The sequence below is a fragment of the Camelus dromedarius genome, chromosome 20, assembly GCF_036321535.1.
Source record: "Camelus dromedarius isolate mCamDro1 chromosome 20, mCamDro1.pat, whole genome shotgun sequence".
In the NCBI taxonomy this organism is placed as follows: Eukaryota; Metazoa; Chordata; class Mammalia; order Artiodactyla; family Camelidae; genus Camelus; species Camelus dromedarius.
In genome coordinates, this window is record NC_087455.1 from 27,622,456 (window position 1) to 27,639,040 (window position 16,585).

General features: G+C 33.6%; 1 protein-coding gene and 1 pseudogene across 31 annotated transcripts in view; one reads left to right on the forward strand and one right to left on the reverse strand.

Annotated features, from left to right (window-relative positions):
* RIMS2 (regulating synaptic membrane exocytosis 2) overlaps positions 1 to 16,585 on the reverse strand; it is a 511,671-nt gene that overhangs the window by 95,365 nt on the left and 399,721 nt on the right. The window lies entirely within an intron of this gene.
* Positions 13,000 to 13,073, forward strand: LOC116149035 (small nucleolar RNA U3; annotated as a pseudogene).

The window sequence follows — 16,585 nt, forward strand, 5'->3', positions numbered from 1 at the left end:
CTGGCCTCAGTCCTTCGATTGTAAACTTAAAAGAATGGATATTTTGGAATGTAATATAATTCTGTTACAAAAGACAAATTCTAAAATGACTCCAAAGAGAGAGCGTGCAAAGCAGAATTTTTTAGTAAGGCTAATAAGCTTAGAGTAATATAGAACAAGAATATTCCATCTAAGAAAATAATAAATACACTAAAATGCAGTTATCTTGTTAGGCAGTTAGAAATAACCGGACAAGAGGGTACGAAGGGGGAGGGTGCAACCCAGAAAAAAAAAGTACGCCTGCACTTGGGATAAGGGGCTCCAAAAATTTTTACCTTCTCTAAATGAGGGCCAGCGAAGAAGCCAGCTAGAATCTGAATGCTGTGGCTGCGCAGTAGAGAGAGAGACCCGACTTAACTTGATCCACTACTCTTTATGTCATTAACATTGCAGTTTGAGCCCCTTCTCGTAGGTTTTCCTGTGTGCATCATGGGTAAGAACATGCGCACAAGAGATGAGCGTGCCTGAGTACAAGGAACAGGAGTCTTCAATCAATCAATCAATCAATCACTAAAACGCCCCCTAAGCCAAGGTATAAGGCAGAAAAAACAAACAGGTGGCGTCATTTTTCCTTTCTTCGGTTGGCCCACCCCCAATTCTCGGGTGTGTACTCTATTTTACTAGCTTTTTACTTTAGAAATAAAATCTTCTGTTTATATCACACTTTCAGTCTCTTGTTAAAAATCCATTTTTGGGGGGGTGACAAAAAAACAAGGTATCTTTTCCCTCCTCTCAGTAACAGTCTTAGCTCTAAATATGTTAACATTCAAAACAGAAAAGGAAACTGAATAGCTTTTACAATTACTTGAATATATATGTGGATTTGATTGTTATGAATTTATAAGACTATTAAGCTACAAGGCTTGGCCTTGCCCCCTCCAATAATTAACTATAGTAACATTATTATTAACATAATAATATTAATAGCTACCACTTATCTAATGTCCTTTGCACTGATCTCTATGCAAAATACTTCACATATTTTCTCTCTAGCTCACACAATCCAATGAATTAAGTACTATTATCTCTATTTTACAGATGAGAAAACTGAGTTTTATAGTGATCTTCTACAAATAAAATTCCCGTAATTTCTAAAATGGATCCTTCAAACTGTTCCATGGCCTGGGTGATGAGTAGTGCCGGGGGCCCATGCCTAACATTCCAACTTCATCTCCTTCTCCCTTTGCTCTCAAACTTTATGTTGGAGAAATACACACATACACGTAGTTCCATGAAATAGCTATATACTCTTAGTTTTCTGTGCCTTTACATCTATTCTTCTTTCTCATGAACATCCTTCTGCCACACCACCACTTGACAAGCCACTGTATTTCTTCTAAGTCTCTGCTTGAATAAGAGTAACTCTGTGAAGACTTGCCTGATCTCCTGTCCCACAAGCTTTGATGTGCTTTCCGTCATGTCAACTGTAAATGCAGTAAAACCTTGCAATAACATATTGTATAATAATGTGAAATTAGATATGATATGATTGCCAATTTGCTCCCATCTCCTGGCTACCACCTGTTGGCAAACAGGAGTGGGTTGAAATTCTTATGTTCTGGGAGGGGTATGCAGTGGGGATGGCAAGACTCTCAAGCCCCTTTTGAGGAGCAGGGAGATGTAAGGCAGGTCTCCTAATCTTCTGCCATGGGCTGGAAAAACCAGCAGGGAGATACTGGGACTCTGACACTCTACTGAACGTCTCAATCAGCCACAGGATTCATTATCAACTTCAGTTTTAGTACTTTCACTACAGTAGACAACTGCCACCAGGTGACACAAAACTGCAAGTGGAATCTGGGCAGTGGGGCTCTTACAGCGAAGCTATGAGATGCACAGGCTAACCTAGATCATTTCATGAACCTAACAATACAGCAACATTACATTTGACATCATGAACTTTTGGTTGCCACTTACAGTGTTTTCTCAGGGCTTATTATCTATTATATAAATTATAATTGTTCTCTTCTCATGGAACTTGGAGAGTTCATCTTGTCAGTGTACTTCAGCAGCCTAGTACCTGACACTTGGCACTAAATAGATCTAAAGAAAGAATTCACTGAACAAATGAATTCAATAAATTCATTATATGAACGAATGCTCCTAGTAATGTAGGCATAATTACATACCAATGTTTAAGCTGCATCTAGTAAGTTTCATAAATCATTTGGTGCTCAATGAATATTTGCTGATGATAAAGAAAACAAAACTTCCCAATAAATGTTTTAGAAATAGATAGATGTCAATTAATTAACAAATATTTATTTGTTTATCTACTATGTACAAGACTCTGGAGTCAGTTCTCTGCCAATTATAAAGAAATATAAGACATGGCATTTGTTCTAAAACCACTTATAGCCCAATTTGCTAAATGAAGCATAAAGACAACTCTAGGCAAAACGTGGTGGCAAGTAAATGCTAAAGATATCAAGTAATAATTTAAGATAATAAGTTAAGCAATGCTACTGACCTCTGTCCATCTACACACTTCACAACAGCCCTCCATCCCGTGTAGACCATGCGGTTACCCGATGCTGCACTCACTTTTGCTTCTCTGCTGATACTGAAAGCACTGCCCTATTTTGGAGCAGCTTCCTCCTTTCTTCCATCTGAGCTAATCCTTCTATCTTCCATTATATTTAGGTTACATCTTCCACAATGTGCAGATAGTCAGCAAATACTTCCACTGACTTGTTTTAAAATCTTATCCTTAAGTCTCAGTTCTGTCCCTACATAAAAACAAGCTAGTCTAGAATGTATCACTTTGCTGCTCAGTTGCTTTTTTAAGGCATAACTTAAGGAAAAAATTATATTCTGATCTAGTATGGAGTAATATTCAGGAATTGCTACATTGGATCACATTCTAGCCCACGTAGCCCCAGATTCTATAAACAACAAATACAGTTTTTTTCTCTTACAAATTGAAGACATTTAGCCCCTCTACATAAAACAGGTGAAACTACATTTACATTTAGTCTAACATATCAAAGAAATAAAAATTTTAATGAAACAGGGCACAGATGACTAAACAGAAAGATTATTTTTATATCTTAATTCCTCAAAGATTAGAAGATAAAATGACTTACTATTTGAGTATTTAAAATGTAGTATTTTGGGAACATTTTGAAAAGCCACTGCTCTTAGAAATGCCCTTGGAAATTGTTTGATACTCAAATACCCAACTCACCAGCACAGAGGAACTTCTAAACACCCTCCACAAAACTGGATAACACATTCTTGACCGTGTTTACATGATCCTGCTGATCAGATGGTAACTGGGGAGAATATAAATTTCGTGCAAGATCAGTCCTACGCCTAAAACTAGTACACCTGGGGGGTTTCCCCAGGTACCACCAATGAGTTGTCATTTCACTAAACTCAGAAGACCCACCCTGTTTCACCTGTTTTAAATAGGGTGGCTAAATATCTCTTCAATTTATAACAGAGAATATTTATTGTTGCTTATAGAATCCTGGGCTAGATGGGCTAAGATGTGATCTGACGTAGCAATGTGTGAAAGTTACTGTAGACTGGATTCAGACACCCTTCCTCTTTTCCCAAGTCACCAACCTGTGAAGGAAAGGTCTGCATACGAGAGATATGGGCAGTCAGTAGCAGCTGGCTACAGCTGAGTTACAAAGCCAATCTTCATTCCTAGAAATTTTAAATTAGTAGAACATGACTTCTAGCTGTTGGCATTTCACATGTTAAGTTTTACCTTTAAAGCTACAGTTAGTATTTCTTTTTTATCCTGTTGATTTTAGCAAATAATTACCAGTGCTTACTTTGTGTCACTGTTATAAATGCTTTGTCAATTTTCCTTTACTTAATCCTCAAACTATCCAATGAAGAAATGCTTATTATCATCACAATTTTACAGATGAGAAAACCAGGCACTGAGAGGCGAAGTAATTTGTCCAAGGTCTACACACATACAAGATACCAAGTAGAAGAGCCAGGATTCACACCCACCTGACCAGTTCCAGAGCCTTCACTCTTAAATATAATGCTATATTCTACACATGTTATTCTTTCATTCATTTACTCATTCACCCATTCTTTTCAACATTTAGTGAGCACTTATATACACAGCTCTGGGCTGAACATTGGCGTTGGGCACTGAGTAAGATACTCAGATGTTTGTTGAATTAATGGTTTTACTTCAACTTTATTCTACTTTGTGAATCCTTAGGTCACTTCTGAGGTAATTATAATTTAAATTAAAACTAATACCACCTTAAGAGGTAATACTTTAGAATAACCAGAAGCAGACATATTTATGGAAAACAATTAACCTGAAATAAGTGACTGTTCTAGAGAGTTAACACAACTAAAATTTAATATATATGATATATTTTCCTACCTTTTACAAAAACCACTGAAATAATTTCACTTTTTTTTGATGACTAGGATAATAATTATAAGTATCATTTATTATTCTGAGTTTCAGGTAATTTAGAACTTAGGGCTGAATGCACACTAGCTTCAGAGTGACCATGATGAAAACAGGCTTGAAAACTTGTACTTCCTCTTTGATTCCTTACCTCTGGAGGCCAGGACAGCTATACAAAATAGAGACCAAAGCAGCTTTATCAAAGGGTATTTCTTGCCTTTAAAAAAAATCATATTTTCACTAATGTCATCAGTGTGCTTTGGATTTTCAGTTCCATTCAAAATATCTTTCTCACACTGTTTTGAAAACAAGAGCTCCTAACGTTGTCTAACATGTATTGAAAGCTTACCCCAGGCTAGCCATTGTGTTAAGCAACCTCACATACATCTTATCTTATCTCACATTTATAGCAAACTTCACAGTAGGTAATTACCCCCATCTTGCTGATAAAGAAACTTGATTATTTGGGAGGTAGCTTGCTGAAACTCACAAGCTGATGAGCAGTTTTAATTTAAACCCAAGTTTACCGGGTTCCAGAGACCACTGGCTTGAGCACTGTGCTCTGTTTGCAGGTCTGACGTACCTGCCAAGGAAACTAATAGGTTCTTTCTCAAATCAGTTTGTACTCATCGCTCGATTTCACGGTCACTATTTGTTATCTAGCCACCAAAGAGTTTTGTTACCCTCAAGTGAGTTTGGAAATTATGTCTCACTGAAATTGCAAAAAAGTAGTAAGAACCAGTAAAACATTATTTTCCATTTATGCATTAGCTTACTTTTTTTGTTTGTTTGGTCAACCTTTTATTTTGCTTTTTGACAGTAACTTCTCAGCACCATACTTCCATCACTTTTCAATAAGTAAATAAAGTTAGAGTGGACTTGCTTTTTACCAACCGTAGAAAGCCATAAGGAAAAGAATGAAAAATTGACCAAAATTCCAATTTTTCCCTCCTAGAGAGGAAGGAGTCTCTGCGGTCCGGGGGATTAGGAGTATACAAAAGTTGTTCTTTATTAGGAAAATACTAGTGTTAACAGCACTAAAATAAATTTCACTGTAAATTTTACTAACCTACTTCCTAATTTGAAGCACAGGAATACCTATTTCAGCCAACACTAAACCTTGCTTTCTGAGGAGAAACGTTTTAATACAAAGAAGCTCAGCAAAGATGAGCCTATTACAGTTTCACTTCTCACAAAGCTGGAAGAGACCCTCAGGACCAATAGCTATTCATTTATTCATCAAATATTTTGGAGCTGTGAATGCTTTCCCCTCCCCGAAATAAAAGATTTATCTTGCATTTTTAGAGTTGTGAAAGGCTCAGAATTATAATATTCGTATGCCAAGATGAACATACATTTAAGAAAAGAGAGTCAATTCTTACTCATTTTCAAACTGGAGCTACGTGATTTACTGATATGTATCATGGTGGAAGTTGGCCATCATGTATTATAATAATATTTTTACTAGTTCTCTAAGATTGAGCCCTTGGACCTACATATTAAAATTGGTTAAAAAATACATGTTAACCATCATTTACAATTTTTTTGGTAATCCACCAGTGTTCTACGTTTGGCCATATCCTATTCTTACACGGAATGTATTTAAGAAATAACAGGAAGACCTACTTTGCATATTAAATCTGTTATTTAAAAAAAAATCATCTACTATTATGCCTCAGCCTACTGTCCGCCCTTCGTTCACATAATAAAAATTTAGTGTAAACAATATTTGTCATACTTGTCAATTCTTAGCACTATTTTGCAACTAGTGTAAAGTTTTATTCTTAGAAGATTTTATTTTTTAAATGGGAGAAATATTGCCTAAGTAGAATGATCTGGGGCATTCCATACTAAAATGAATGATACAGGTGACTTTTCTGTGACCCAGACTTTTCAGAATTATTGCTTATATTAAGTAGAATAAAAGCTTTTTAGAGTTGTTGAAACATCATAAGACCTCTTCATTTCCTATGATCCTACATAAAGCAAAATCAAGAAATACACAAATCAAATGAAAGACAGCATTATAAAATAAACATTATATGAAAGGTAATTAAATATATTTTTTCAGATGGCAAAAATCTAGGCTCTCCCATATTCAAATGCAATTTTTTTTTGCTTAAAAATGTCATTCCACTTCACTCTAATTTACTGAATATTTTTGTGAGGTTATAATCATACAAAAATAACATGAGAACAATGCAAAGACCCTAGCAAATTGAAAATTAAGACACCAATATATAGTGCCATTTGGTAAATCTATATTGTCTCCCTTATTTAGTCAGTAATACAAGAAACTTTCTTTAGATTCATGTTTCTTGGGATTCTGAAAGGAAAAGAGTAATTCGTTGATTGTCAAGTACTCTATTCAGAAAGTAGATAGGGTAACAGTAAATTTAAATGTCTGCAGGGAAAATACTTTAAAATAATCTGAAGGTGGTATAACTAATGCCTTATTTTTATTTCCATAGCTTTAAAAACTAAAGTTAAACATGAAGATAATATCTATTTTAGTAACAATTACATGGATTGTTTCTTGCTTCCTTTTAAACAGATTACACGTGTGAATCTAAACAGAAAGACGCAGATCCACTCTAATCTGCTTCAGACCAAATTCATGCCTTACTTTAAAAAATTTAAAAATTTTTTACTCTTCATCTGCTCAAAATTCCTAATCCTTTTAATTTCTCAATTTTTCTGTCAACAGTCATAGCTACCAAAAATATGAACACTGAGGTTTCCAACTCTTCCTTTCCCCTTGCTCCCTACATCAGGTCAAGAGGAAACCCTTGAGCATCAGTGGCTCCTTGTAAGATCACCCCTCAGTCACCAAAGCCCTAAGGAACCTCTGTGTGCTCCTGGTTAGAAACCCCAGCTCCAGCAAACACAGCCTCATCTCCGTTATCAGGACTAATCTCACCATCTATTCCCTTCACTCTTGTTAATTTCAGACTCCACACAAAGCTCACAATTCTTAAACCTGCACTGACTTCCTGGAATTATATCTGCACCTGCTCTCCAGGCAGTGAGGCAGCGTTTCCGTCTCCTTCTATTCTAGCGCGCACTGTCATCCTGCTCTCCTCTCCTCATCTCACACCCAATATATTTTCTTCCTTGTCAGTCTCCTCCATCAGAATGCAAGCTCCATGACGGCAGTAAGTTTGTGAGTTCATTGTTGTACCCCAAGCACACAGAATAGGGCCTGGCACTTAACAAGCACTCAATACATGGTCGTTGAATAAATGAACAAAGTAACTCAATCAAAGCAAACCCTGTTGATTCATTCTTTGTAATACTCCTGGATTTTTCCTTCTCTTGTCCCCTCTTGCTATTTCTCCAGTCCATCACCTTATTAAAACCAAACTAAAGTAACTTACTTTTCAGATTAATTGGAATAGTAATATGCTGAATTAATGCATCATATGCTGGAATATGGCGCAACTGGGAATGTGCATTTGTGCTTTAAAACTTGACTGGTATCTCCCAAGACTCTCCCCTTTACACTTATTTCTTTATATGAGGAAAATGAAGAATCATTGATTATTTGTCTAACTTTGTAACATTCAGTATATGTAACTAAGAAATTTTCAATTATTGAATATATCTTTATAATAGTAGTTATAATACTGTTATAATTATTTAAATGTCCAGGTCCTCCACTAGCTTTGACCTGCCTAAGACTACCAGCCCAGTATTTTTTCCTAGAAAACTTGTTTAAAAAGTTGTAAATAAAAATCATTGTTTAATTTGATTACACACCGTGTTATAAAATGAACTAAAAGCGTGCATAACAATAGCCCTTAACTTTCTTAGTTAATGAGTTATTTATTTAATCTAAGACAATATTTCTCATTGAGAACAAATGATTATTTTTGGTTTCTCAATACAGAAAAGACTAATATATTGTCTTCAGCCTAGAAACACATCTCACAATTATCCAATGGAGGTAGAAAATACAGATGAAAAAGTTGCTAGGTATTTTTTCAAGAAATTATCAATAACTAACTAGAGGAATTAAATGGCTCATTCAAATGATAATATAAATATGCTTTATATTATTGGGTAAAAGCAAAAACTATTAAGCATTCATTTTTCAAACATAAATTAAGACCTAGCTCATATTCTTTGTGGTTTAGATTAAATGTTTAATGCTTACATTAAATGTTACTTAAATGTTAAAATTGTGATGACAAATCTGAGTCGAACTGCTGAAAGAGACTTGGGCATCACCTGGTTTGTTCTCCACAGGAGTGAGAAAACTGAGAAATGAAAACACTTGCCCCAGGTCTCACAGAGTGCTTGCTCATCACCAGATGGAATTAGAACCTATTCAGTTGAATGCTGTTTCTACTATGACATGGAAATATGCTAGGAAAATTATTGAACATTAACTCTACTTATTACAATGTGCTCTACATTTGTCAAAAAATATATGAGCTCTACTATGTTTAAGTAGAAACAGAGTTCTGAAATAATTGTTTTATTAAACATGACAGAATATTAACCTCAATCAAAATTTCTATCCATAAATGCATTTGCTTTTGCTGTTCAAGTAACAGATAAGGGTGTGCCATTTTTGCTGGCTCTAGGACACTGCAGTTTTTCAGTCACCATCGGTTTTTTTTTTTGAGCAAGACTGCAGCAATATGACAGGCAAGAATGGTTAAACTGCCCTTACTCAACACCAACCTAGGATACAGACACATGTTAAGTAGAAGCTGACTGCCGGAACAGACGTGCTTTATTTGTACCATAAATTTTGTTTCAGAGAGAACACCGAGAAATCAAATTTAGAAGTAAACAAAAATGGATAATATACCATAATTTTTAACTTAAAACTAATCTTTTAAAATTAACATTTAGACAACCTTACTCTAATGAATAAATGAATACTAGGACATTTTGAACTTACTTGGAAATTTTGCTGTTCAAACTTAAGGGCAAAGTATATTTTGCCAAGCATTTTTCTTTAACTGCCAAATATATATAGATTAAAATCTAGATTTAAAGCATGCCTAAAGCACTATAGGCACGTAAAAATTTTGGTTCTATACAATAATTTAAAAAAATGTTTTATGTACACTAACCATGAAACTTTAACCTAAGAATTTATGACTATCAACTGGAAATAGAGTGAATATACTTATCAAGTTTTTTCCTATGAAATTCTCATAAACTCCTTCTTATAAAGTTCTTCCTTTATAGTAATAAGTTATCTCTCCCACTACATAAAGAATTTTAAAGTTAAAATTTTTTTATCTACCATAATAAACAGATAAAATAGAACTAAAAAAAGGAAACTTCTCTATCATTGAGGTAACTCTCTTAGTCATTAGACGTATTTTTATTTTTTTCTCGTAACTTATTTCTTCTGCTGAAATCTTCAGTAGCCCATGCCAACAGAAGTTCATGGCATATTCTGTCCAGAACTGCTGTCCATTTCTATTGAAATTAAACAGTCTTTGTAATCATAGTATAATTGTCCTAGTAAAAATCAACTCAATGACTTAAGAATTCCCTTAAATTATACAGTAAGATATGTAAGTGTATATACATATTGGGCAGCCTGAGGGCAACTAGAGATTTGATAAAGCTATGTAAATATCTCACAATTCAGTATAAGAGATAAGACAAAGTTTCCCAAATACTTAAGATATTGAGTTTTGCTGATTAAAGCAGAAGACAATACTCCACAAAAACCAGTCAATAGAAAATGCCAAGATTATTTCGCTCATAATTACATTCTCTGGAAATTCTCAAAGATAAATTTTCTTTCAAAAGAATATATTCCTACACAAATTTAAAGTCCCACTACCCTAAAGCTGTAAACCTGTTTGAGTGCATTAAATTATAAGATAACCATGAAATACAGAAAATATGCCAATATACACACTGTATGCTCATATATATCATTTATGTAACTTAAATATTATTATGAACAGTGTGATGAATTTTGGACAAAGCTGAATTAAACTTGTACAAATAAATTTCTGAGTTACTAGATCAAAAAACATGAAGGCAAGGCTGTGAGCAGATTCCCAAAGCTTAGTCATTGATGTTACTCACTGCACACAGTATTATTCCAAACCCACACAATGTTTTATTATACTTAGAGTGATAATAAGAAAAGGTCTTTATTGTTTAAAAAATATATCGGTAAAGTGTATTACTACTACTATTTACACTTGTTAGACCAATAGAAAAAGGAGTTTTTTTTTAAAAAAGAATTCCTATCTATCTTTACAAATAATAATAATTACTATGTTGTAATTAAAATATGTATTACAGTGTCTGTGATATATGAATACATATATATATACATATATATGTGTGTGTGTGTGTGTGTGTATATATATATATATATATATATATATATATATATATATATATATATATATATATAAACTGGTTTAAATATAACTTGGTTTACTTTTCAGATGATAATCACATCTAGAGATACTGGAATAGGATTCTCACGTCAAGGGCACAGAATTAATGTTTTTAAAAAGTTCCCCTAGTGATATGTTTGTGAACGTGGTTTGGGGACCACTGATATGGGGGAGTCCTACTTTCATTCAGAGTACCAAGTAACTTCTAAAAAGTATCTGCCAATAATGGTTTGTGGCTTTTCATGTATAAGAGTCTAGCTATGAAAGAGAAGCTCTACATTAAGATTTTGTGAGTCGTTAATAAGTAAAATTGCAGTCAAGAAGAGGGAATACGATGATTACAATACTTCATAGCAGTTAAAAGATTAGTGGGAAAAAGCACTCAATTTTATCTAATTACTTTGTATTTTAAAAACTTTATCTTTTAGAATTACCTTTCTAATCCCTTGTCTAAATTCAGCTGTTTCAAAGAAAAAACACCTGCAAAAAATTACTGAAATAGTTAGGCAGTCATTCATCCATTCATTCTTCCACAATATTTGTTGCAGGCCTACACTGCGTTGGGGACTGGGAACACAGCAGTGCCAGAACAGGTGAAGACTCTGCTTCCATGAAGCTAAACCTTCAATCCTCCCTAAGTATCACTGTTCCCTGAGAAAAGCGTGCCTAAATCACAGGATCCTTCCATTTTTGCAGTGATAACCACTTATACAGATTCATCCTAAATTCCAAATTCACTTCATTAGAGAAGCATCAGAATATTAAACAAGGAGAATCCTTATCTCAAAATGTAAATAATAAAACCTGTTCTGTCAATCTCTCAAGTTTACTGTTAAAATCTCATAATATATACATATGTATAATGTATGAATATATGTATATTAGCATATATAGTATATTTGTATGTATGTATGATACACAAAATAAAATTTTAACCAATAAATCACTTCAAATATGATACTAACATTATCACTTACTAAAAATGATTACAATAAAGTGAAGACTTTGTATAACAGGACAAAGTAGCTCTATATTAACAAAAGAATATATAAATATTTCCCTTATAATATTCACTCATCACCATATTGATGAATATTTTATATATCCTTAAACATCAAAGAATTTTCTTGCTTCTCCTATATAGACGTAATTCTTTTAATGAAGAGGAGTATATTCCAATGAATGCTGAAATAGTAAAGTTTAATGATGTGTTAAGATACTAGATATGGGAGTCACGGACTACATAACCATTAAATAATAATGTAAAACCAACTCTGGGAGTCTAAAAAATTAGAAATAAGAAGTCATTAAGTGAAGAGTAAGATGGAACAATTCATGAAGGGGGAAATTGGGAAGTGGAGATTTCTACCAAGCATGCGCTAGATTAGAGTATGGCATAGACACACACATGCACACACACACACACACACACACACACACACACAAAGTACATACACATATGTATACATGACATAAGTGGAGCCCTACACCTGTAACCTCCTTTAATTTCTGCAACTAATGGTCCCAAGCAAATGTGTTATTTGAAGCGCAGAGAGGATAAGTGATTCCCTAAATAATAGACAGAGTGAATTAAACTTTAAAGTATATGTATAAAGTCAGCAAAAATGATGAATGTTCATGATATTTGTTAAACTATATAAGCTATAATGTATTATGTAACAGTGTCATTACTTGAAAGCCAAATCTTATCTCATATTCCTTGGAGAATACTTTTCCCTCTTTGTTGGATTTGCTAATTCCTACCTGATTTTACAATTCTTTTCCTAGTCTCACCAGTCTGCTTCTTTAGGGACAGGATCAATCCCTATAGTAAGTTTTCTCAGCTCTAAGGAGTTCTTCTGGGCAACCTCAAATTTGGTAGCATAATTTATGTGTAAGTCAGCAACAGTAAAAGTATTTATTTCACGGAGATAATGGAAGCCAAAGTTAGAAATGGAAAATTAAAGTTTGTCAAATTTTGGAAGCATTACATTAAAAGAGTCCATCATAAAGTTTGGGGAACACCGGTTTAAACACAACTTTAATACAGACCTTCTCGGAGTGCTGATTATACTGTGAGAAGATAAGGGCAGCATATGTAGAACAAACTTATTGATCTTAAAACCATTTATTTTTAAGCATTAGCTCATGGTATCAATTTCTGAAAATACACTTGGAAAGACTCTACTTTCAGGGATCATTTCTATAGTTCGTTACTAGAGAAGTTTCTCTGAACGTGTAGAGCACCCTTTCTACATGAAAAAAAAAAATACACTTGGAAAACACTGATTTAAAAGACTTTTTATATTTCTAAGTATTCACACTTCACATTCTTACATTGCTGACTGATTTTCGCTGGAGACCCTTTCAGATTTATACAGTAGGAAGATTTTTTTAAAAAGACTAAGTAGGAGGACCTAGGAGACTCAAGTGTAAAATAATGTTTTAATTTTAATTACTTTTTAAATTTTTAAAAGCCTTATGCTCGGTTTGCATCAGAGCTAAGACAACTGTTTAACAAAGCTCTTCAAATATGTTCTTAAGCTATTAATTCAGAAGGACTCTTCAAATGGTTAGAGGCTTATAAGAAATTGTCGATTTTCCTCTGAGATTGTTTTCTTATCTTAGGTAATGCTGAGTCACCTGTCTTTTCTTGCCTCAGTTCATTTATTCTAAAAGCACTGTACAGGTGAGGTAGGAGGAACACTGGATTTTGTTGTCGAAAGGTATGTTTTCTATTGCTACCTTGACACTTAAATTATTTAATAATGGGCAATTTAGATAATCTATAACTTCAATTTTCCACACACCTGCACTTCAAAGTTAGTAGAGAGCTTTAAATGAGATAATTAAGTGGTTTATTAAAATGTTTTACTAAAGGGAAGTATTATCAAATCACATATTAAAATCACTTTTTACAATTTTACTCTATTTTGTAATCATTTATTTACTTCTCTATCTCCTCTCTAGACTTCAAGCTCTTTGAGGGGAGGGATTTTGTCTTGTTATCCAGTATTTTAGCACAGGATGTGGCACAGAGAAGATGTTAAAAAATATTTGCTGAATAAACGAAGGCAATTTAAGGAACAAAATCCTTTTAATTCCAAGACCATTAAAGGTCAATCATTTCAAACTATGAAACAAATCTCATAAACATTTTCCAGAATCTCTACCATAATACTTTTTGAAATCATCTTACAATGAAATCTTTTTATATTTCAGATATTATTTTCTCTTGTACAAAATGTAAGAAGGATCTATCTTATTCTAATTGTCATCTGGCAAAGTGTTATAGAGAAGTTTCTATGACATATGCAGTTCTAAAAAGCTAAAAAAAAAAGTGAGAATTTTATAAATTTATTTTCTGTCTCCTTTCTGTTTCTTTCTTTATCAGTCTCTATTGTACATCAAATGCTTATCATGTGTCAGGAATGATGTTAAGATCTATAAGGATATAATCTCACTTAATTTTGATGGCAACCCTCCAAGAAAATTGCTATTATTACCCCCAATATCCAGGTGAAGAAGGTGGTTTTTATTTGCCCAAGTTGATATTGTTAGAACCACGATTCAATCCTGCTCTTTCTGAATCCAGAGCTAAGTTTTAACCATCGTGCTATATTGTCTCTCATGTATATTTTCGGAGGACTTAGGTATTACTTATTATAATACTAAAAATAAATTTTGGATGATGATAAGTGATATCATGCTTACTGTGAGTCAGTGTAACATGGCATCAAGTTCTTATTCACAACTTTGCAAAGCAAGCCGGCTGAATCCCCAACGTGCCAGACTGGAAGGCTAAGTCTCTGCACGTGACAGGTGCACCATGTAAGGTAGTAATTCATGGTCCATGATAGACAGAAATAGTAAATTAAAGTTGATTTATTCTTAGTGACCTGAAAATATGCAGTTGTCTTCAGATAACTTTAGTATTAAGTGCTACACATAACCTATTCAAAATATTTTGATAGAAAGTCTCAGAAGACTAATTTACAAAGTTTCTTATTTTTGCCATCCCCAAAGGATTATCATTTCTCTCATCTTTGCACCTTTCAACAGGATTTGAGAATTCATTTTACACTATTCTTTTGAGGCACATTAGATTGGTATGAGTTTGTCTAATCTTTAAATACTGTCTAATGAACACTTTTGTTATCTCTTCTTGTATGTTTTTCTCCCATTTTTGTTAGACTTCATACAGGATTTTTACCTATAAAATAATGATTATCATTCATCACATATCAAATGAATAAACCAACCAATCAAATCAGTAAACCAACCAACCAACTAAATCTTTCCTAAACGGAATACATGTGTGTCATAAAACAAATTCCTCTGAAGTAAATTTCACTGACTTCTGAAATAGGTTTCTTTTCATTGGGGGGAAAAAAGATCTCTTGGCCTATTTAAAGACTTTTGTCAAAGAAGATTGAGATGAGCACGGTGGGTACTGCACTGTGCCCGAAGCACTGTGTTACAAGCTCTCCACACCTCGAAACTCACTGCTTTCTTAGGATCTCACTCATTCATACATTCACATACAAACTGTTACTGAGTGCTTACTTACTATGTGTGAAATACTGTAGATATTAGGAAGCAAAACAACAACAAAAAAATGATAGATATACTGTATCCTCAAAAGGCTAGCTAATGGTCAACCATGGTAGATTAAATGTATACATAATTAATGGTATCACAGGGGAGGAAAGTGAGGGACACAAAAAAAACTGTTACTGTAACAGAATATTAAATAAATTGTGAAGGAAGAGAAGAGATCTCTGGGTGAACTGGTATTTGAGTTGGGTATTAAAATATGGGCAGGTACTTTACGCACAAAGAGAAAGCAGGAAACCACATGTTAGACACGAGAATCGATGTGAGCAACACACAAAGGAACAAAAGCAAGAGCCCGTAAGGAGAAGGGTCAGTAAGTGTGAAAGGCTGGCGTCAAGGCTAAAAATTAAAGCCTTGAATTGTGTCATTAAGGTTCTAAAATCTCAGGCCAGGTGTTTGTGGATTTTCTTTTTTTGACTTTTACTTCCTTTTCTATATGGAGAATCAGAATTTGAAAATGAAGCTATACTATATAATACCACACTGTACTGATATACTGGCATCTAACACAGCAATACTCATGCATGGAAATTCTTTGACTTCAAACTTGATCTTATTTTTATTATTTCTATAAAAATCAAACTTCTATAGGTTAAGTTTGTTCATTCTGAAGGGTACTTGTTCTATTAGGAGCCACAGGTCAGAATATTGCATTTAGTTTAGAATAAGTGGTAGGCTAACTGTCCTTTTTGACTTGTAAAAATAAATATTGAATATGATGGAAGCTACTGCAGCAGTTTTTTCTACTGCTATTATTTTGTATGGTAGAAGTCATTACAATTTAATTATTTCTTACTTTCACACTAAATTTATATTACTCTCTAACATACAGCCAGTAAGGAAAATGTTAGAAATAAATGTAAAAAAGAGCATAAAAATAAATTGTACCCATTTTAGATAAGTCTATAGAAACATTATTTACGTATAGATTAATCAATACTGGTGATGCCAGAAAACAAAGATTTAATATATAAATAAACACTAGTGGACATTTTAAAGGGATATAATCCTCAATTGCTATTCTAACCACAATTAAATTAAGTCATCATTAAAAATGAATCTGGGTAGGAAACTCTGAGTAAGATTTTCTGTGTAATAACAGGATAGAATAACCAGTCTCCACAGAAAAACAAATTAACAGAAATTG